This window comes from Brachyhypopomus gauderio, chromosome 1, assembly GCF_052324685.1.
Source record: "Brachyhypopomus gauderio isolate BG-103 chromosome 1, BGAUD_0.2, whole genome shotgun sequence".
NCBI lineage: Eukaryota > Metazoa > Chordata > Actinopteri > Gymnotiformes > Hypopomidae > Brachyhypopomus > Brachyhypopomus gauderio.
In genome coordinates, this window is record NC_135211.1 from 13,771,638 (window position 1) to 13,794,296 (window position 22,659).

The 22,659-nt window shown below is 47.7% G+C and overlaps 1 protein-coding gene across 4 annotated transcripts in view; it reads left to right on the forward strand.

Annotated features, from left to right (window-relative positions):
• znf536 (zinc finger protein 536) overlaps window positions 1–22,659 on the forward strand; it is a 134,484-nt gene that overhangs the window by 47,115 nt on the left and 64,710 nt on the right. The gene's annotated exons all lie outside the window — the stretch shown is intronic.

Genomic DNA, 22,659 nt, shown 5'->3' on the forward strand with positions numbered 1-22,659 from the left:
TGATAATCAGTTGGTTTAAGCTAAACAAGGCACTAATTAAAGATATACATATAAAGCAGGTCAAAAAAAGAGTGAACTTCATTTATTGGGTAAAATGCGCTTTTAAGTTGTCATGAAAAAAAATAGCATAGCTTAAGGGTCTAAGCAACTTAATTTCTGCAGAACAGAAGAAATTGTTTATTTATTCCTAGTCCTTATCACTCCCATGTAGTGTGATGGGTTTAAACATTCATTGGGCTATGTTTATTTTAATCTAAGGAATAATAACAGACAACCCCCACCCCAATTAGGAATTAATGAAAATGAGGAGAAGATAAAACCTATTTTCTTTACAGAGACTGTTAAAACCTAAACACATCTCAACAGAGAGAGGGTATGTCACGGAAGTAATTATCTTCTGAATTTTAATGCAGGAAGTTTTATTTCTTTTGCATCTCTTTTACAAATACTTTGAATCTATGAGATTTAGCTCATGGCTTTTATAAATTCTTGTGAAATCTATGGTTATAAATTGCCAAAGTGTAAACACCAGTAGTGTATGATGATGAACAGCATATGATGCTTTGATGAAGTGTAATGTAATGTATTAATATATATTTAATGATTCAGCTGGAATAAAAGCCCCCTTAGAACAATTGTAAGAGCATGATTGGATCATTTCTGAGTCCACAAGACTAATGGCTATTTTATCACAACCTCATTTCATTAAGGTGTACATAGCTTAAAACCTCTCTTTCAGATCTCTCACTCTCTCTCACATGCTGTCTCTTGCTCTCAGTCACTCTATCTCACTGTCTGCCTCTCTGTCTGTCTCCTCCTGGCTTAGCTGGTGTTACAGTAGAGTGTGATCACCAGCTGAAATCCCCATGTGGCTGTCCACCTTAGGGGAAGAGGGCAGGGGGGCAGGGGGGTGGGGGGGGCTCTGTGGTGGAGAAGGCATGACGCCAGCTGCCCCAATGCCATCTCTGTACCTTAAAGCTGACCTTGAGGACTGGCTCTGTTGGGAGAGAGCAGGACCAGTGAGAGATCAGGACCAGTGAGGGACCAGGATCAGTGCGAGATCAGGACCAGTGCGAGATCAGGACCAGTGAGGGACCAGGACCAGTGAGAGATCAGGACCAGTGAGGGACCAGGACCATTGAGAGAGCAGGAACAGTGAAGGACCAGGACCAGTAAGGGACCAGGACCAGTGACGGTCCAGGACCAGTGATTTAACAGGGACCAGGACTGGTGAGTGAGCGGGATGAGAAGCATGTGAGGTGAAGGGTCTGTATAGTTTAGGGCTTGTAAGTGAGCAGGGCATATGCGGTGAAGAGCCCCTGAGTGAACTTTATTTATAAGGAGTACAGCATGTCAGGAATAGGGTCCATGAGGAGTAGGGCCTGTAAGCAAGCCATGCCTGTAAGGAGTAGGGTCCTTGAGGAGTAGGGCCTGTGAGGAGTAGGACCCTTGAGGAGTAGGGCCTGTGAGGAGTAGGACCTGTGAGGAATAGGGCCCTTGAGAAGTAGGGTCCATGAGGAGTAGGGCCCTTGAGAAATTGGGCCTGTCGTCTAGCAAGGCACATGAGTGAGCCACAAGATGTTGCACACGTAAACCCATACGTGTACATACCCAGACACACTCTCAGACTGTGCAGCAGCCCCACACACAAAGGACACAGCTTCTGGTTATAAACGGAAATCATACACTACTTCCAGCCCACAACAGAGCAACAGGTGAGCCTTACCAGGGAGGACGTGAAGCAGCATTAGACATGCTAGCTGTGTTTTTATACATTTAGTTTTTATGTGCGGTCGAGCTTTATTAACTGCGAGTCCAACTGCAAAACAGCAACAAAGTATCAAAGTGCTAATGCTGCGGTAAGGTGCTCCATGGTTCACATCAAATGTCTAGGCTAGCAGGTAGCACTGCACCTTGACATCATTTGGAAATAGCAATCGCACCATAATTTTTAAGTGTTTGTACGTGTGTGTGTGTGTGTGTGTGCGAGCGTGTGTGTGTGTGAAAATGCATGTGTTTTCATTTTATGCAACAGGATGTGGCAAAGCTATACCTTTTACTTTTAATATCTCGCTTCGTGCGTTCACCCTTTTAAGACTTCCCCTCTTATCTGCAGATGCTTTTTTTGTTGTTGTTTTTTTTTCTCTTTAACAAGCAGCAGACTGCGTCTGCAGTCCCTGTTCAACAGGCTTCGACAACCTCCAAACCACCTACCCACTGCAATTTGGAGTTAAACTTGAATTACTGTAATCAACAATAACATCTCAACTGTGAAAGAAGGTCGACACAATCGCTTTTGTCTTTAACACTGCACTTGTTTAGAGAGCGAGGGAGAGAGAGAGACAGAGAGAGAGAGAGAGAAAGAGAGAGAGAGAGAGAGAGAGAGGGAGAGTCGCCTCACAAACGTCCTTTAAAGACCTTTCTCCTCTTCCTCTCAATAATCAACCTTAAATATGCTTCTCATTCGCTGGAATCTCTAGCTCTTTTACGTCTGCTCTATCTTTTCCTTTATTACATTTTTCTCTCGTCCCCTCTTTTATTTCTTATTACTATTACAAGATTGGTTTGACTGGGGAAGAGATCTATTGTTATTTCAGATTCTTCACTCTGAATTGGGTTCCATAAACAAGGGGGCTCCACTTTTGATAGTGTTTCTGCATTCATTATGGTAGGCCTTTGAGCGCCAGTGCAGAGAAACAGAAAGGAAAAGACAGAGATTGCCTTAAACAGAGGCTTATTCTGAATGGCAGAACAGACACTATTGAAACCTGATGTAATACTATGTAAAGCGGGGCTTGAAGGGGCATAAAAAGGGGTCTGAGAGAAGCGGGTGGGGGGTGGGGGGGTGTTTGTGGTGTGAGTGTATTTTGTCCATGCCAAAGAGCGATGAGTTTGACAGAACAAGGGAGGGGTCAACGTTGTTATCAGAAGGCAGCGTCAGGGGCGGGTATGATTGACGGAGGGTTAGGGCGATCAACAGCCCGGCACCGGCTGACATGCTGATACACACCTGTCCTCTGGAAGCGTTTCTCAACGCCTCGCCCTGCATAAAAGACGCACACGCAGACGGGAAGAGGGATGTTGTTGTTTTTTTTCAGTTCAGACTCCACTCGCTTTAGTTTCTTACTACAAATCAACATATATTGAACAATAATATCAAGCATATCCAATATTGCGAAGCATCGTATACATTTAAGCCTGTATATCACTTTATGCTTACCTTCTCATCACTGGGGCTTAAGAATGTGAAACCTCCCGACAACAGATCCCTAATGTCTAAATACTTTGTAAGAAGGATGGTGTTTTACCACAGCCAGGATTAGGCACGTATCCCCAGGTCTTCATGGCTTTCTGGGCTGTTGGTGAAACACTTGCCCCATGCAAATTGAAATTGGATTCGCCTGTGGATGCCTTAGGTTATAAAACATGGATATTCATCTAATTACACGATTACAATGGGGGTAATTACACATGCAGACTTACTGTTACAATGTAATTGCTGTGTAATTAAAGTCAGAATAAAACGAAATGCTGTGGATCTATTTCATTCAAATGCCTTGGCCACGAGCATGCGTAAATAGCCAGTCAACCATTTGCCCAGTCTTTTAAAACGCATGTTTCAAAATGCACGAAGACCTGCAAATATCCACGGCGTGAGAGTTATTTTCTATACGTTTACCCGTTTGATGAGTCACTGTTCGTAATGTAATACAATAGCGCATCCGTGCCAGGGTGTAACGGCAAACGCAAAGTGATAGAAATGATATATGTGTTTTTTAAGCAGTGGAGGAAATGCAGGCCCAGGGTGTGGGTGTGGGTGTGGGTGAGAATCCCCTTCCTGACATTTAGGTGCAGCAGTCTGTATGTTGATATCAAAAAACCTGGAGTTTGTGTGGCAAAGTAAATGCATTAGCACATGTTCCACACGCCATCCACTCTTTCTTCTGCCTGTGTAGCTGAGTCTTTATCTCAGTTCTCTCTTTGTCCGAGTCATTATATATATCTTTCTGAGTCTTTGTCGGTGTATTTATCTGAATCTTTATCTGAGTTTTATCACTCTATCTTTCTCTGAGTCTTTTCCTCTCTATATCTTTTTCTTAGTCTTTATTTCTTTCTCTATCCAAGTTTTTACCTCTTTATATCTATCTTTTTCTGAGTCTCTCTCTTCACCATCTTCACATTTTTGGTGTGTTTTTGAGTTTTTGTGTTTATGTGTGTGTGTTGGACAGTGGTGTAGAGGGGGCCTCAAAAAACTGACAAGATGTCATAATGCGTGAGGCGAATTCATTACACTTCTGTATTTCAGTACAGTAGGTCAGGACTCTGGTGTCCTCAAATGATAAAAGTTCTATTCAGCGCGTTAATTGTCTGTATGCTCGCTTGACTGACATGTCTTGGATAAATGTAGACTTCATATTTTTGGGCACGCCTGAACAATATAAAAGGCCAATTTATTTCCCCCTCAGTCGCTCATTTGGTTTCTCTCTCTCACATGCCCACTCTCCCCCTATATTTCTCTCTTATCCTCCCTTCCTCTCTCTCTTAGACTCAATTTGTAAATATTACCCGTAGTGGGAATTAACATTACTTTTTTCAATATATTTAAAATTCCAATTGTATTCCACAGCGTATATGAAAGCACGGTTGTGAGTGTCTTCTCTCTGTTCTGCCCATAGTCCTTTGAGGCTGTCACCGGGCAGTCCTTATGAAACATTTATCAGTCTGTTTTATGTCTTAATGATCCTGTTAGGATTCCCTGCTTGGTTATGGAGACAACACCAAGCAATGTACTAGAGAGGGAGGGAGGGAGGGAGAAAGAGAGAGAGAGAGAGAGAGAGAGAGAGAGAGGGAGAAAGAGAGAGAGAGAGAGCACAGGATGGAGAAAGTAAACTGCATGCAGTATACCAACCAGATTTTAATTCCATGTCTTTGCCAAAACATTGCTTACCTTTCTCCTGTACAAGCCTCCTTGGCAAGGAAGGGCTTTTTTCATCCCTCTCTCCATTTCTGCTTTATGTTTTTATAATTAAAACATAATATTTATCTTTCCGTAACAGAAGGCTGCTGTGCCGGGGTAGGTAGGCTGTTTGAATATTAATATTTTAAATGCATCAATATGACATCTCTTCAGCTGGCTTGGAAGGTGTCATTGCTTTAATTTTGAAATTGTGATTTTGTGTCATACTTACTGCATATATTTTGTGAACTTCTAGTTTGCTGGGGAAATTTTTTAAAGAGGTGCATTATATAGATTATTAGAAACCAGTCCATCAGCACTAAATCGTGCGCTTCTTTCAGACGATAATATCATGACATGGTACACAGTTCTGAGAAAGCGAAGCCTCACTGCTGATACTGAGTTCCTTCCCAATAAAAGTTCAAATAAAACTTTATTTGCAGAAAAGCTGGGTGACGAGCTGCTTATGGTGTCTCTGATGGGAATGTTGACTGGCGAGCAGAGGGTGACAGCTGTCTGACTCTGTCAGAGCTGAATTCCTCTGGAATGAGTCTCTCTCTCTCTCTCTCTCTCTCTGTCTCACCCATCTTCCTCTTGTCGCACTTTCTCTCTAACGCACACAAATGGTGGAGCAGGGTGGGAGGCTGCTTTGTTTGAACAAGTTAACTTGGGCATGATTGGGGTGCCTTTCGTGTGAAAGAGCAAGTGAATACATTGACCTTTGTCTCATTAAAAATGGAGGACCAGGCATATGATACCATGTCAGAAGAATCCCCCTTTCCCCTTACCCCTCCTCTCTCTCTCTGTCTCTCGCTCCCCTTCTCTCTCTCTCTCTCTCTCACTCCTTCTCACCCATTTTTTTCTTTTATGTACTTGCACACTGCATTAAAAACATGGACGTTATAAAGATTAAAATGCAGCGTTTAGAAAGAGACACACTTGTCTCAGATTGTCCCTTTCTGCTCTCATGACCATGCTGTGTGGGACAGGACAGGATGGGGGTGGGTGTCTGTTGGGGGTGGGGTGGGGGGGGGTATTCATCATGCAGTGATGAGTATCTCTCCCCTCCTTTTCCTCTTTCCCTCTCTCTGCCCATCTCTCCATCTCCCTCCTTCTCTCCGCCTCTCTCCCTCTCTCTCTCTCTCCCCCCTCTCTCTCTCTCCCTCTCCTAACCCCATTGACAGGCCACATAAAAATGCCCTTTGTGTCAGCATCACGACACTGACATGAGGCAGATAATGACATGAAAAGTTTGCCTCTTCTTTTTCCCCCCCACGATTTTTAGCGATAGTTAACTTCTAATCAAAGGCAAAAAAAAAGAGAAGTGGGATGGGGTGGGGGGGGGGGTGGTTCAGGAAAAGAAATCATAATAAGTCTATGGATTCATGGATTAAGATCTTCCTCTTTTTTGCCTGTGCATTCCAATTGTTCTTAAAATATTTGGCAATGTCAATTAGTAAGAGAGCAGAGCTAGCTGATGAACACAATTTTCCACTAGACTGAGCACCCTATTGTTGTGGAGCGAGGAGCAGATTTCTGAGGTCATTATCATTCCCCGTTAGCCTGGCCCAGCTGCTCTTCTCGACTCTAGCCAAACTCGACACCACGGCTCAGGGTAGCAGGCAGCAACAGGGGGTCTGGAGAGAGAGAGGGAGAGAGAGGGAGAGAGAAAGGGGGGAGGAGGGGGGAGGACTGGCAGAAGAGAGGAGAGAAAGAGCGAGAGAGCAGAACAGTGTGTATGATGGAGTGAGAGGCAAATTTGGGGGACGGCTAGGGAGGGCGAGACGAGATGAGCGAGAGAGGGTCAGTCGAATAACGGAGAAAACGTGAGTTTGACGACGAGAGGCTAGGTGGCGTGGTGAGAGAGAAGTGAGACCGATGGCTGAGAGAGATATAGACAGTGAGAAAGGATGGAAAGGAGGATTGGGAGACAGAAGGAGACAAGCACTGTGAGACAGAGTGCTGGGAGAGAATTAAAAAATCATTCATACGGCTCTTGGAGTTGAACACTGAGATTATGGAAGCACAAAATAAAAAAAAACCCTTCGGATGGTAATGTGACTGGGGGAAACACGGATCCAGGATGGCACGCCGCTCTGGTTGGGCAAACCTTTCCCCCCACAGATCCCTCCTCTGGCAGACGAGGGTACGGCAGCTCCAACGAGCTCATCCTGTGGTCTCCGCCGCAGACACAAAGAGCCCGATGAACACATGGGGAAGGAGCTGCATGGGTGAAAATATATTCAGTTTAAAAAATTTCACGAAAGGCGGCCCGTGCAGTAAGAGGGCGACGCTCGTGCCTCTTGTAGCAAAGAACAAAATGCCACATATACAGATGGAATCGTCTGAGTAGCTAGCCCAGTTTTTTGCAACTTAATAGAAAGCCATACCAATCTGCTTCTCGCTGGTATTTAAGCCATTGTGCATCCTTCTTTGTTAAAGCACTGAGGCGTGACTTAGGGGACTTAGTACACTGCGGTTACAGCTGTTACCCCTGGTGCTGCTTACGAAATAAGTGTTAATAATTCAAACCGTCCATCTCTCTCAGCTATAGATCCTTACACCTGGCGTGGCCGTCGGGAATCTTCTCGGCCTCTAAGATTTGTGCCTCTCCCGTATTGACGCAAAGTGTTCCCTTCGTGACTCACCCAGGCCCTTTAAAACAGAGCCTGCCCTTCCGTGGGAACTGGTGACCTTGAGGATGAGAAAGGCACTATATAAATGAAACTGATTGTTATTATCATCATCATTATTATTATGCTACTTGTGTAAGTCTGTGTGTAAAGCCAGACACTTCTGTTGTGAATCCGACTATCTGGTGTCCCGCGTGCATTCCCAAAGCGGAGGAATCGGAGACACGTGACAGCAAAGGCGACCAGAGTCCCAGGACTGTTGGTGGTGCGGCTGGGTGCACACAAAGACAAATCATCAATGCTGGCCGTTATGTAACCTTTAGCTGTCTGGCCTCACCCCCCAACCCCCCCCAACCCAACCCAACCTGATCTTTACTAGTCAGTTAGGAAGCTGCTTCACTTGTTACGAGTATTTTTGGCATTTATCATTTCTCAGACAGACATTTTGGGTTGTGTAACGCTCCAGCAAGGATCGCTTGCCCTTTTCAGCAGCAGGGTTGCGCACGGCGCCATTGTTTATCGCCACTGACAGCGACAGCAAGTGGCCAAGCGAACATTACTACCTCCTGAGTTCTGGAGTGGCCCATTCGTGATTAATAAGAGGTGAAATTATTTGATGTGGAGTGGAGGACGCTGCTGGCGTCTCCGGGCTCCACGCCGCTCCTCCCCCCACCGGGGGAGGACTGATAAGCCGCCCCAAAATGGAAAAGCCACAGAGCTCATCAGCAGATGAGGTATTTAGCCCAGTTATTTACTCCCCCACACACTTGAACCTGACAGGCACAGCGTTCCCACTTTTAGACTAAGTTTTGCGATTCTTTGTCGGACGGCTGTACCGTGGTGCGAATCTCTGTGCTGCACCAGCTGCCGTTTATCTTTCTTCACCCCGCCACTCTGCGTTAATTAAAACAACAACAAAAAAAACCCCCAGAATGGACTGTTTTATTCATTCTCAGCGAAACATCATCATAACTGCATCGAGTGTATCCAAAGGAAGCAGGTTTTTTTTGTTTTTGTTTTTTTTTTTTGAGATGATGAAAGGTTCTTTTAACTCAAAGACAAAAAAAAATGTCAGAAAAGAAAGGGGGGGGGGGGTTTCTCACACTTTTGTGTTTGCCAGCTGTACATGTTAATGTGCTCCCAGAAGCATTTTCTCTCCACCCCATTCTCTCCTCCCTCACCGCTCCCTCGTTCTCTGGCTATAAGTCTCGCCCTCCCCTCGCCTACCTGTGGAAAGTTTCTTGCATTGCATCAAAGCTTTTTGCTCTCAGCTCCCAGCTGCCAAGCTCCCTGTCCCCTGTTAGCAGGCATCCAGCTGTCAGGCTCAGAGAGGAGGAAGAGAGGGAGGCAGGCTCTCACCAGCCATATGGTACCCGCTTCTGCCGGAGTCTCGCCGCTCCGTGGGCAAATGGCAAACTCGTATATCTCATCAACCTCGCTAATCTCCAGTCCTGAGATGGAGAATGTTAGCCTCTTCACCCTCCCCCGTCCAGTGGCGGGACGTGGAGGAGGAGACGCCCCGGATGCTGCTGCGTCTCGCATAGCTTCTTTTGTTAATTGTTGTTTACTTATTCGTTTGTTTTTTCGTTTTTTATTTGGTCCGCCACCTCCTTAAACGTTTTGACATCTGGGCGCGGGGCCCCGTGGTTTGATACGTGAATACCTGCTATGTGCTTTCTGCAGATCGAGTGGTAAACGGCTCGTCTAGGTGTCTAGGCCGTGTTTGCCCCCAACCGAACCCCGGCCCACGTCCACCCCAACCCACCCCACCCTCACCCCCAACCTCACCCCCACCGTCTTCCTGGCTCAAACCGCAGCCTGATTGTAAATCCCAGAACAGGTTGCAATGCTTAAAGTGCGGCGGGCAAAGCAGGCCCACTGAAGATTAGACGCGTCTGACCCATGAGAGTAAGGCTTCCGTGTTTCGTCTATTAGCGGAATGCTACTTTTCCTGAGCTAATCCTACCAGGCCTGTGCTATCAGACTCTGCCTGCCTGTCTGTAAGTGGTGCCTTATGGCATGGCAAGCCTTGCTGAAGCAGTGGTATTATGGGTACATTACCACATAAGGCTGAAAACACTGTCAAACCCAGCGCGCGGGAATCCTCCTTGTACGCCTCGTGGAGCACGGCCCTAATGAGGAGGAGGAGGAGGAGGAGGAGGAGGTGTTCTGGGTAATCGGTGAGTGAGAAAGAAACGAACATGCACCTCCCTGTGAATGAACACAGAAAGAAGAGTTGCTTGGTGTGTGGACAGGAGCAGGAAAAATCAAGAAATCTGAAATCCCAATCTGAAAGCCCTCTCTCAACCCAACCTGAAGCAGTTACCATTAGAAGTGGGAGCTGGGAGATTAATATGGCGGTTGCTGCATTTTGGAGGGACGGTAGCGTTAATGGCCCCACTGGGTTTTTAATGAGTGTTGTGCCCCAAACAAAATGAGCTAATTAGTGTTATCATCCATATATCAGGCCATACACATACACACTGATCCTGACTCACACACACACACACACACACACACACACACACATACACACAAATCATCACTGCCTTTCCATCATAAAAGCGGCGGATGCAGGCTCCATTGTGCTTTAGATGCACAGAGTGATTTGCTGAGAGAGAGGTCACTCACCTGATATTTTTTTTGTCCAATCAAAGGTGACTGGTGCTTAAATTGAGTCATTAATGCAAGAGATCTGATATCATTGTAATACCACCTTCCCCATATGCAATGTGAAACTAACTGCCAACTAACTGATCTAATGTGGAAAATCACCGGAGCTGTTCGGTACGTTGCCACACTAATAAAACATCTCTGTTCTCTTTCTGCTACCCTCTTCTATAGACTGTATGATGTATTTCCCTTTGACAGCCTGTGAACCGTGCCCCGTTTTCCACAGAAACGATTACGTGCTGCGGTGACCATGTCTAGATTTTTAAAAAGCAAAGAAGAAAAATAAGGAGGGGGGGAAAATGGTGTTGAAGTGCCATTTGTGGTTTGTTTTGGGGGGACGTTAGCAGGGGACAGCAGGACTGTGGAAACACGGGGACGCTGGCTTCGTTACCCTCCGCGTACGCTTGTGTTTGTCACGCCCGTGATCCCAGCCCCGGCTCTACCTGCTGACCTCCACTTTATTTCACTGGCACTAAGCCTATTATAAAATCAATAAACAATTGGGCTTTTTTCTCCTTTTAAATCTTTTCTCTCCTCTGTACATCCTCTGCTATAGGGATGGAGAACAAGTTCTCTCTCTTTCTCTTCCTCTCTGTCTCTCCCGCTCTTTTTTCACCCTCTCTCACTCTCTCCTTTTCTATCTCTCTCTCCCTTTCTCACCCTCTCTCTCTCCTTTTTTCTCCCTCTCTGTATCTCTTTCCCTCCTTTTATCTCTGTCTCTCTTTCTATTCCTTTCTCCCCCCATCTCTCTTCTTCCTTTCCTCTCCCTCCCTGTCTCTCTGTCCCTCTCGCTCCCTCTCTCCCCAGTTTGTTCATTCACTTCTTCTCCCTCAGCCGTAGCTGTTACAGGTAGCCGTGCTGTGACCTGTCGCCCAGAGCGCACTCAATTTGGACCAGAAGCCGCCGGTGCGCCGTGTCGGGTGCTATTATTCAATAATGCCTGCTCACAGAGTGCACTAGTGACCGCAGGCCAACAGTGAGATCCTGTGCTTTAATTATCATATTAAGTAATGATGTCTCAGACGACAGCTAAGAAAATGAGTTCTTCTTTGAAGCGCAGAACCTCTCCGTTTATTTTACCCCTTCTCAGTGCATGTTAGCGTTTATTATAATATGCATGACCAATGGCTGTTTTGAAAGCCTAATTTAGTGTGTGGCAGGAGACCGGAACTTAGCTGAGATCAGTAAGACCTGACTGCGCGGGGTTAGATCTTCCTCTCCGAAACGGCGCAAACGCTCCTCGTCTTTCCGCGTGGCATTCCGAAGTGCGGTGTTGGTGCCCCGAGGCAAACTCACGGGATGATCGAGGGCTTTTTAATTGTCACATTCTCGAAATGTAATAACCCTCGCGATAAAAATCAACAAACACTGACGTTGACAGCTGATTCCTACATTGTGCCTCAAAAATAAAAACCATTTACGGATTTTAATTCCCACTGTCAGTTTAAACTAAAGTGTCAAGCGCAGCGGTAGGCATGACAATGTAAAGCTCTTTCATTTCTCCAACTTGAAAGAACTTTGAAATGAAAATGCCTGTAACAAGACTACAGTCGCATTGTTCTCTCTTCCTCTCTCTCCCCTCTCCTCTCTCTCTTTCTCTCTGTCTCTATTTTTCCTCCTTCCTCTTCCCCCCCCCCCCCCCTTCTTAGGTCTCGTTCGAGTGCTGGTAATTATGGGTAATCATAAACAGCACTGCTCCTGCTAATGAGACTGTGTGGTGTGTTGGGTTCATACGGAGACCCCTCTTCGCTCGTGTGGGTAGAAGAGAAGGTCTTTGTTCTGTTTGTGGTGGTCTCCCCCGTTTTTTTGCCAATTTGAAACTGTGCCTTTACAGTATGTTCTTTTCTTCCCTCCTCTTTCTTTTTCGCCCCCCCCCTCACGCTGGTTTATGCTACTGTATGCGGCGTCAGATGGCGCATCTCTCAAAGCTGTTGAGTCGTCTCCGCCGAGCTCACCCTTCATCTGCTCGTTGGCTGCCATTTGGAGGTTAAAGCCCTATTGGCTGGCCCCGCTTCGCAGGAGGGCCCGAACTCTCGCGTATTTCTCAGATCACTCCCTCATCCCCTCGCTGGAGCCTCCAGGGTCACACGGCTCATCCCGGCACCCGTCGGCATGGCACGCGAGTGCCAGTGATTAAACTGCCTTCTGAGTGGGCCCGGGCACGTCGAGTACTCCTGTTAGAAAGATGACAAACCTATCACTGTCATCGGTGCGTCACGCAAGGGATCTTGGTATCTGAGCTGTACAAAGCTGCCTTGGTGAAAATTGCCTTGGAAATGAGGGCTGGTGACATGGCGGGTTATGGAGGTCTGTCCTTTAAGTGGCGTGGGTCTTCTGTGCTGGGGCATTGTTTGCTCCCTGTAGATGGAGCTAAGGGCCACTCCGGGCCATGGGCAGTGTCAGGGCCCCGGTTCCTCCTCAGCCCGTGTGTGTGGTGTTCTGATCCAGTACCACAAGGCCAAGTGCAACCAGAAGAGAAACAGAGGCAGTGCTCTCTACATCTCTAACTCTTAGCTCAGCAGTCATCACCACAGTTCCTACTGTACATGCAGAAAAAGAAAAAGTTATTTCCCTCTGCCCCCCCCCCCCCCCTTTTCTGTGTCTCTCGGTAGCAGTGCCGTTCCTGTATTTCCACTGGGAGAAACATTGACCTCATTTGTGAGGACAATAACCCCCTTGACTTTGGGGATTAAGACATGAAACCTTTGTGGATTAATTAGGTTTGGAGTTGAATTCATTTTGCTACTCTGAAATGCAACAAGAAAGCGTGTGAGAGAGAGAGAGTGAGACTGAAAGAAAGAAAAAAAAAAACTAGGTGAGCTGAAAGTTCAATTGTTCACAGTTCACAAGGAAATATTTTGATTGCCCCTTAGGATGTGAGTTTTTATCGGTGTGCCGGATTGTGCTGAGGGAGAGGAATTGGTTTTAGAAGCACGGCTGCTCTGGTCGCACGCGCATCGCCAGCGAGAAGTGGCGGTGCCGACCGCGCCACGGGAATCACGTTGTTGCAGTTGTCTTGGTAACAAAGCTCGGTGTTTGTTTGTATAAGATCTAGCACAATTGCAATTTAATCGGTTAACACCTATTGTTGTTGTTAAGAGCATATGTTATTTGACTTTAACTTTCATGCGAAAAGAGCTGTTAACACACTTTGTTTACAAAATAGCAAGCACACTTAATTCACAGCAGAGGAACTAAAGAACAGTGCAAAAGCATACATCTGTGCCCTCGCCTCTCCTCCACGTACTGTTACGTGAACGTGTGGGCATCATTAACATAACACATTTGTAATTATTTAAGCATTGTGTCTGAATGTCTCTCTCATGATCATTCACATATTTTTTTTTACCTTCCTTTAAATTAACGCTGAAACAGCAGCGGTTATTATTTAAGATCTTCGGACACAGAAACCTCTGCTTGATGTAGCATCCATCGTTTCCACTTATCGATGAGCGCTAATCGTTCCAGATGAGAGTGGACGTCCTTCTTTCGCCTTTCGCTGAGTTTCGGGGTGCGACGGAGTCGCGGGAATACTCTGCGGCTCGCTCAGCGGCTTCCGCCAGCAGCTTCTCCGCTCTCACGTTACTGCAGCCTTCCTTTCACGGTAACCCAATGTCCCCACTTCCCTTTAGCTTGGCACCAGACCTGTTCTGACATGATACCGAAGAGAACAAACCTGCGCGGGCCCCTCAGGGTCCGGCTCGGGCACGCGGGACACGGCCGTCCGGATCATCCGGCGCCATCAAGGCCCGGCGGCTAGCGGAGGGGCCTCGGCCTTCTCGCAGGTTTTGCCTCTGGTCTCTGGAGGCTGAAGGTTTAGTTGGGGGGGTGAGCAGCTCACCCCCTTCCCTGCTCCCACCGCTCCCCAGGCCCGGTTAAAGCATGGCTGAGCTCCGTGAGCCCCGCGCCGGGGGGAATAAGAGCCCAAATGCCACCTCCCCCGGCTCAGGCCGCAGGTGAGGCGGAATCGCGCTGTGGAAGCACTTCCCCTCGCCAGGAACAGGTATTTCCTATTAGACACAGTGCTGAGGATTCAGCAAAGAACATCAAATCTGGTTTCCTCCTCCTCTCTCTCCGTCTCTCTCTCCCCCGGCCCCTGCTTCACATTTCACGGGTATCTGACGGCTCCCCGAGAACACACGGCTTTACCTTTCTGTCATTGTTGCTGCAGTTTGTTTTTTATTTTTTGTTTTTTGTTCCCCCCCCTTCCCCCCCGCTCATGTTTTTCGTGAGGCAAACAGGGGAAGTGGGGATGAGAAAGGAACAACTTGAACTTTGGAGGGAGAGAGAAAGGAAAAAAAAAAGTTTGGAGGACGTTTCTGGATTACGTTCATGAGACTCAAGCTGCTCGCAGCCTGAACATGGCACCGTGTCAATGAGGATCTATTTCCATAAAGTTTATTTTTACTCCCTGTGAGGCTCTGCACAGTTAGGCACAAAAAAAAAGTTGGTGTAGGCATGGATCTTAAGTCAACATATCCTGTCTCTAAGCATCTCTGACAGCTCTCTCGCAGAAAACCTGCTTCTCAGAGCGCAAAACAGGACACTGCGGCGTCTCGACGTGGCCGTCCCGCGCGAGGCACGAGCTCGAGCGGCTGGCAAAAGGTTGCCCGAAGCCTCCTAACTGCGGCGGCCGGCGTTGAGGCGTGCGGTGGCGTAGCGCGCTAACGGGCAGTCTTTTCCCTTATCTCATGCTTACTGTAGCGGTAAGCGGAACAGCTGATATCTCTCCGTGACGCTGCCAGGCGGACAGGTGAGACGTGCGAGCGCGCGAACACTTCGGAGACGCATGTTCACACCATGTCACCATTCTCCATCTGCAAGCCTTCGGAAAATCCTCCTTCGGCTCGTCTCCGCCGCACGCAAACACGCACGTGGACGGGCGCACGCGCAGGCTGCAACACGGGATACTGCTCAGGTGCTCGGCTGGTAATCGGGAGCTTTTGTGCAAATTAAGCAAAGCGCCCCTGCACATTCCCAGACTCGCCTGCTTTTAATATTAAAAATATTAAGAAGTTATCAGAAGAAGGAGTGCATTTACAACGAAATATATTTAGTCTTATTACCTTATTGCCCTTAGCTTATAAAAATGTTTGTGTGTGTGTGTGTGTGTGTGTGTTTGTGTGTGTGTGTGTGTTTGTGTGTGTGTGTGTTTGTGTGTGTGTGTGTGTGTGTGTGTGTGTGTGTGTGTAGGGATGCATCTAATACACTATTAGGGCTCCCTCATATTCCTCAGTCTTCATTTTAACACAGATTTCTTCCGAGTGGCCGTGAGAGCGTCTTTGAGGACCCGCTGGTCGTCCAGCGTGTGCCTGTTTCTTTCCTGCCACGAGGTGTCCTCTTCCTCGACTCGAGGTGCTGTTGGTTAAACAGAGAGAAGCACTGCGACTTAGGCTCGGGGAGGTATTTTTCCCTTTAAATGCTTCGCACGCTTGGTGGGCTTTTTGGAGGGGCTTCGCCTAGACAGACGGTCTCCCTCTGCAGAGTGGGTCGGGGGCCAGGGAGCGTCGTGCGCTCCTCGAGACGCGTCCCTGTCTCTCTGGAAACCGGTGCGCAAGAAAGCGGCATCTTTCCCCCCTATGGCGCTTCCAGAGAATCTCGCCACAATCTTCCCCCTCCAGCTCTGTGTTTGTCTAACCCTGCCTGAGTCCCTGACTGAAATAGCCCACAAAGCCTTCAGTCAGTCCTCTTAGACACACACACACACACACACACACACACACACACACACACACACACACACACCACACACACCAAATTCTCTCTCTCTCTTACTGCAACTCATTTATTTATCTCACCCTATTTATCTGTTTATCTGTTACCCTTTAACAGACTGCTTAATGGAAATTACTGTAGTCTGTGAGTGAACTCTAAAATGAACAGCGTGACCTCAGCTGAAAAACAATTTTAAATACTTGTTGTCCCCCCTCCACGTCTTCTTCTCAGATTTGTTAGTTGGCACATATGGTGTGTGACCAGATTATCCTTAAAATCTATTCAGGTTCTGTATGTTTAATAACAAAGAGGCAGAATACAGTGTGAAAGGGATTCAGCTGGGCTGTAATAAGTTGGCCATCACCGCGCTGTGGCCTCGGCCCCCTATTCACCATCACGTCTTGGTCTTCACCGTTTTTCCTCTCTCCTGCCTTGTAGGGATGTATCCGGAAACTGTTGCGGAATTCATCTGCAGCTCCCTCCTCCTCCTCCTCCTCCCTCCTCCTCCCTCCTCCTCCTCCTCCTCCCTCCTGCTCCCTCTCTTCCCTTCGTAAATTAAATCCACATAACAGAGATCGATGGCTGCCTCCTAATCGCGTTAGACATATTGTTTTAAAATACCAGCGCCCAGCTGGTGAATCCTGGTGCTCCTCTGTTTGTCTCTGTTTAGGAGATCAGACCTCTTTAGCACCCACCTTCTCTCTCTCTCTCTCTCTCTCTCTCTCTCCCTCCCCAGCCCTCACCCCTCTCCTCCCCAGTCTGTTTGTTTTCAAAGCCCGAGGTATTGGCCTAAATCCTAGGTATCACATAACTGACCATATTTCAAGCCGAAATTAAGCATGTAAAAACCCTTTTCCCTTTAAAGGTCAGACATTAGTGCTGGTAAAAATTGATCTGGCGGTTTTATGAATTTTGCCCCTGCGCAGGGGCTGCTTTGTAATGGGAAGATTCAGCAGGGGAAGCTTAACACGGCATTGTTTTGCTTTGACAACGCAGGCACGAGAGCCACCGCAGCTGTTCCCTCCGCTCACAATGGCAGATTAATTAACACAATCATGTGCTTCTGGCTGGCGCTCAACGCCCAGGTCTGCTCGCCGATAGATAGGTAAATCCCATACATGCTTTTCCAGACAGCGCCTATTCTTGATGGGCTTCGCAACTAGATATATATTTGCAATGTGACTGGTCAGCCTTTTGGAAAAAAAAGGGGAGAAGAAGAAGAAGAAGAAGAAAGCAGGAGAGAGGGAGAACGACAGAGACAGAGAAGAGAACTACAAACGAGGAGTAGAGGCCTAAGCTAATTGGACCAAAGTATTTCTGGGAGGTGTTGTGCATTTCAGAGGAGCGCTTCCCTCCATCCGCCCTCCACTCTCCTGTCTTATTTTGCTCTCCGTCTCACTCTCTCCCGCTCTTCCCTCCCTCTTGAGGTGCCGGGACCATTAGCTGGGTTTTCCTAATTAAGATTCTGCTGGCCGATCCGTCTCTCTTTCTTAGTTAGTTCCCTGACATTTTAAACTGTCTATTATTCCAGCCGGCTTTCAGGTGCAATGCTGTGTAAATGGCAAGTCAAAAAATTATGTATCTTTTTCATACAGTTATCCATCAAGGACTATTAGAGGGAGCAGTGTGAGCGCTTAAATCATTACCGAATGCTGTGATCTTTCCCCATTGATCCTATCGCTCACTTCCACTGTCATTCTATTACCACACTTCATCTGCTCTTTTTTTTTTTTGTTTTTTTTCCCTCCTTTTTCCCCTCTCTTTTTAAGTCTCCCTTCTTCGTTTTCGTTTCTTCTCCCCCTTGCACGGCGGAGGTTTCATCCCGGACGTGACCGACGTTTTAAACCTCGCTCCCTCCACTCCGTTGATATAATGATCACTTAACAGTCAAGAGTAAAGGAAGGAGGAAATTAGGGCATCGGCGGAGGCAACAACAACAGCCCAGGCAAATACGATTCGCCGAGCCTCGTGCGTTCTGCCGTTAATGAAATCCCTTATCGTGGTGGAGAGGAAAGCATGGTAGGACAGGTGTGAGAATCGCGCACGCCGCTTTTATCTCGCCCCCGAAAATGAAAGGAAAAGGGGGAATATACAGACACGCAGGCAACAAGTGTGAGTCAAGTTCCAACGTCTCAGATAATGTGTCTCTCTGGTACATATTTTGTGCTTTGATTGGCAGCAAGGACTAATTCTATTTTTGGTTGTATAAATATAGGGCCTTGTCAGAAAGCCTTGCTACACTGCATAAGAGCACACACACACACACACACACACACACACACACACACACACACACACACACACACACACACACACAATCTCACACACACACACATATAGTTCCAGGAAGACTATGTGCATAGAAGGGTGATGCAGACAATAAAGATTGATAGACAGAGAGTGTGTGAGAGAGAGAGAGCGAGAGCAAGAGAGATAGAGAGATAGAGAGAGAGAGAGAGAGAGAGAGAGAGAGAGAGAGAGAGAGAGAGAGAGAGAGAGAGAGAGACATGAGGTACTGTTAAGCAAGCGTCTGACAGGCTACTGGCACATCTCCCTTATGGACGGCGTCTGAAGTATTTAACTCAAGTCAAGATGTCTGCCCTCTACTCAAATGCTCCACCACTTCACCAGTGCAGCCCCACAGTAGCAGGGGCAGTGCTCAGAAAGCCTGGGAGAGATAGAGGGAGAGGCGGTGGTTGGGGGGGGGGGGGTGGCTTTAATGATGCTAATGCTGTGTGAGACTCTGGCTCCTGCTAAAGGAAGCTATCTGATTGGAAACAGGTCTGGGAGACTGGGAGGTTGGCCCTGCCTCGTTTCATTTAATGACCCATTTCCTTAGCTCGTGCCACAAGCAGTTAACAGCAGTCAAGGTGCACAGAGGTTCAGGGCAGTGCTGGAGCATGTCTGGCCCCGGCCACTAGAGGGAGCCTCGGACAGAGGGGTCAGGTATGCCCGGGATGGGGGCAGCTCCTGTTCCTGGCGTGCGGTCCCTAACAGACCGTGAGGTCAACCTCCATGAAGCCGTGTGACTCTCCTCCCCAGAACCTGAACCAAGTGTGCACTTGACTGAAGTGATGATCAGTTATTAATCCTTCCGGTCCTGCTCACAGGGGGCGAAGGGGGGGCAATTATGTCACTCCCTACAACTTCTAGCACCAACATAAGAGGAAATATATATGTGATAGCTCTCTGGGCGTGGCCTTCTCACTCTCCTGTTTCCTCTCTGGTTGCAGATATAAAGATTCAGATTAATTCGTAATTAGTGTGGGGACGTCAAGCCTGCGCAGATGAAAGATCCCCGACTTCTGAGCTGCGTTTCCATAAATGCTGATCACTTAAAAAGAACAAATGGCAGGTTGTCTGATAAAAATAGCCAGAGTCTGAATGATTTCGTTCGCCTGACAAACGCAGACATATGTGTCTGTGTGCCCCGGCATCGGTGGGGCCGGCAGCAAATGAGTTTTGAAATAAACTGTTATTGTTTAGTTGTAAACATTTTCGGTGCATCGGATCCATATAATGGAATCCTGGGTCGTGCTTAAGTGTCAGCATGTCGGTGGTATTGTACAAACACAGTCTTTAAGAGAGAGAGAGGGAGAGAGAGAGAGAGAGGGAGGGAGGGAGATGGAGAGAGAGAGAGAAAGATAGAGCAGAAAAAGAGATGATAGGGCAGCAAGGCATCTCAGTCCTTTCGCTCTGTAACAATGTGATTTAATTTTCAATATCCTGTCATGCAGCACTTTCCACTAGGCTTAGGTTCACATTAATTTGCTCCAAATGTCAGATATCTCTGCTCAGATAAAACAGACGAAGAGGAATAAAGACACAAGGCTCCCTTCTCTGGCCTGTGGAATCACCAGAATAGTTTTTAGTCATATTAAAGGGGGGGGGGGGTGCGGGGTGGTGATGGTGGGTGGGGGGGGGGCAGTCTATTAATAGTTGAGTCATCTGCGCTGCAATGTTCCGAAATGGCAAATTGTTAGATCCCCAATGGTGATTATTACTCTCTGTCAATGACCTTCATAACAAATTAACATTCCGGCTGTGGAGGAGATAGGAGGAGGCTCCCTCTCACAGACGTGTGTGTGGGGTGGCGCTCAGTAAACTGGGAAAGAATGGAGGCGGTGGGTGGAGGGGTGGGCATATAAAGGTTGTGACGGAGGGGGTGGGAGTGTTTACTGGCGGAGCACAAATAAGGCACGGCAGTGATCACAATGCACTTTTCCTTTAGCTGGGAGAAGAAAGGCCAGTAATAGAAACTGACAAACACTTTGCACTGGGTTTGGTTGAAGTGGCAAAGCCACGTTAGCATAGGTCTGTGGACTCAACCTGTTACTATGTAACCGCTCTCTGTATTCCTACTGGATACTTTGTGACATATTAATCATCACTCCTTTCAGGAATCAGCCCACCAGGGTGTTCAGAGCTGTTTTACTGCTTGTCTAAACTGGCAAAACTTCTTTTAGACACCCCGGTGAGATTAATGCAGGTTAAATAAATGATATCTAACATTATTCTTGATGGATTGGCCAACCTTGAGGGTGAGAGTGGGGAGGTAGAGGAGGAGGCGGTTTTTTTCGAGACAGGTTTAAAGTGTCTCTGGCCGACTACCTCTCGACATACCGCTGGGTTTGGGGCTGCATGATAAATCTTTTTATTTCATTTTCCGAGACACTGGACAAGCGCATGTACGAGTGAAAACAGGGGACGTCCTTGGCCACTTAATTTATAGGCCAGGCGGCGTAGGGGAGGGGGTGACATACTGCATCTCCTGTAAGAGCAGGGATTTTGGTAAAGGCCACATATTAAAGGGAAGACCTTGTTAAATGAGGCCTCGTGTGGTGTTCATCACCTCGGCGGTACAGAGGGCTCTCTGGATGTCTGCCTTCATAATGCCGTTATTGATCAGGTCATAGCCTTTATGGTAATTTTCCCTAAGCACCCCCGCATTGTTTTAATCCACATTAAAGCGATGAAAGGGAGGGGAGCCTTTGAAAGCTAATGGCTTCTCTGGGAAGGTAATGGCTTCGGAAGGTACTGCTCCTGTGTCGTAGACATGAATTTGTAAGTCAGCTTTATGATTGCCTGTTGTACTTGTTGTTGATTTGGTCGGCTCGAAAAATGAATAGGAAATCAATGTCGGGTGAACCCACGCCCCACGGCCTTTAAAGAGTTTAAAGGTGCAGTGCTTGTGGCTAAGCGGCACACGACGCCGGCTGATGGCCGGGGGTTCCTGCTCGAGCCTCCCCGAAACCTTCTCCTCACGGCGGCGGGCCGGCAGCACGTGAGAAGCGCAGATACGGACGCATTAAAATCAGATCAGGGAGCGTCTGTGCGTCCGTCAGCCTCCATCTGCGCGGCGGGGCACGTGGAAATCGCACCGTCCCGCCTCACGCCGAACCTGCTCAGGCTTCACTAATGATAAACACTCCCTTCCTGCCAAAAACAGGGGGGAAAAAAACAATAAGAGCAGGCACCCGATGGATATGTGCGGGCGTTAAAGGCAGCCGGTCCTGGGCAGGTGGAGCTTCTCCTGCCCTGGCCTCGGGGCAGGCGCGGACCCAGGACGTCTCCTCGCCGAGGCGGCCCGGTTCTCCTGCTGCACAAGCCAGCGGTGGACCACGAGTGCTCCCCTTCTCCAAAGCCCTCCCTCCCTCCCTCTCTCTCTCCCTCCCTCTCTCACTCCCTTCCACACTGTGATCACCCTGCAGAATAACACAGTTAGTGAGACCTCACTGCCTCTTCTCTGGCTAACCTGTCTTTTTTTTTTTTTTTCTTTTTTATTCTGTTCAAGACTTGTGTATTTATTTATTTTTGTCAGTTTTCATTCTGTCTGTTTCACTCTTTTTTTCTTCTTCTTCTTTTTTTTTTTTTTTAATTTGGTGCTCTTTGAAGCTTGAAAGCGACTCGAGAGGAGAAAACAAAGATGGGCCGATGCCAGGCGGGAAGTTATGGCACCAGTCCTGTTCCCCGAGCACAGCAGAGGCATCGCCTTTTAAGAGGGAGAGGCACACCTTCTGTCACTGGTGGAGGGAGGGAGGAGCACTGGAGAGCGAAAGACATGGAGAGAGAGAGAGAGAGAGAGAGAGAGAGAGAGAGAGGGAAAGAGAGAAGGAGGGGTGTAGCTCGGTGGTCAGACGGACTGTCAATGTGCCTCATTTGCACGGTCCTGCCACTTTCACCTCTCTGACCTCCTGAGACAGTGTCATGTTGTCGTGCTGCTGCGTGTGGCATGACACTGGGGAAGGGCGACTTCTGAAGACCTTGAGAAATAGTGGTCAGGTTTTAGGTGTGAGGGAGCAATGTGTGATCTCAGCGAGAAAGACGGAGCGATGAGCCGGAGCCTAGCGAGAGAAACGACTCCCGTCGAAAACGCTGTGTTTTATGCATCATATTAACCTGCGTCAGGAAGAATGCTGTTGGTCGAGAGGGTTTTGTCAGGCTTGCCAAGCTATGAATGATTTCGAACTCCTTACAATCACAGAGAGAATGCTCGAAGCTTAATTTCACCTTACCCTTTCACTGCCAGACAGAACAAATGTGCTCTGAAAAAGAGAAATGTGCCATTCTGTTCACCAAGCAGAAAAAGGACAGTCTTCCCTCCTCCTCGTAGAGTCCCGCTTTCGTTCAGCCCGTCGCTAATAAATATAAATGTTTGTGATTAGCATCGCGGCGGCACAG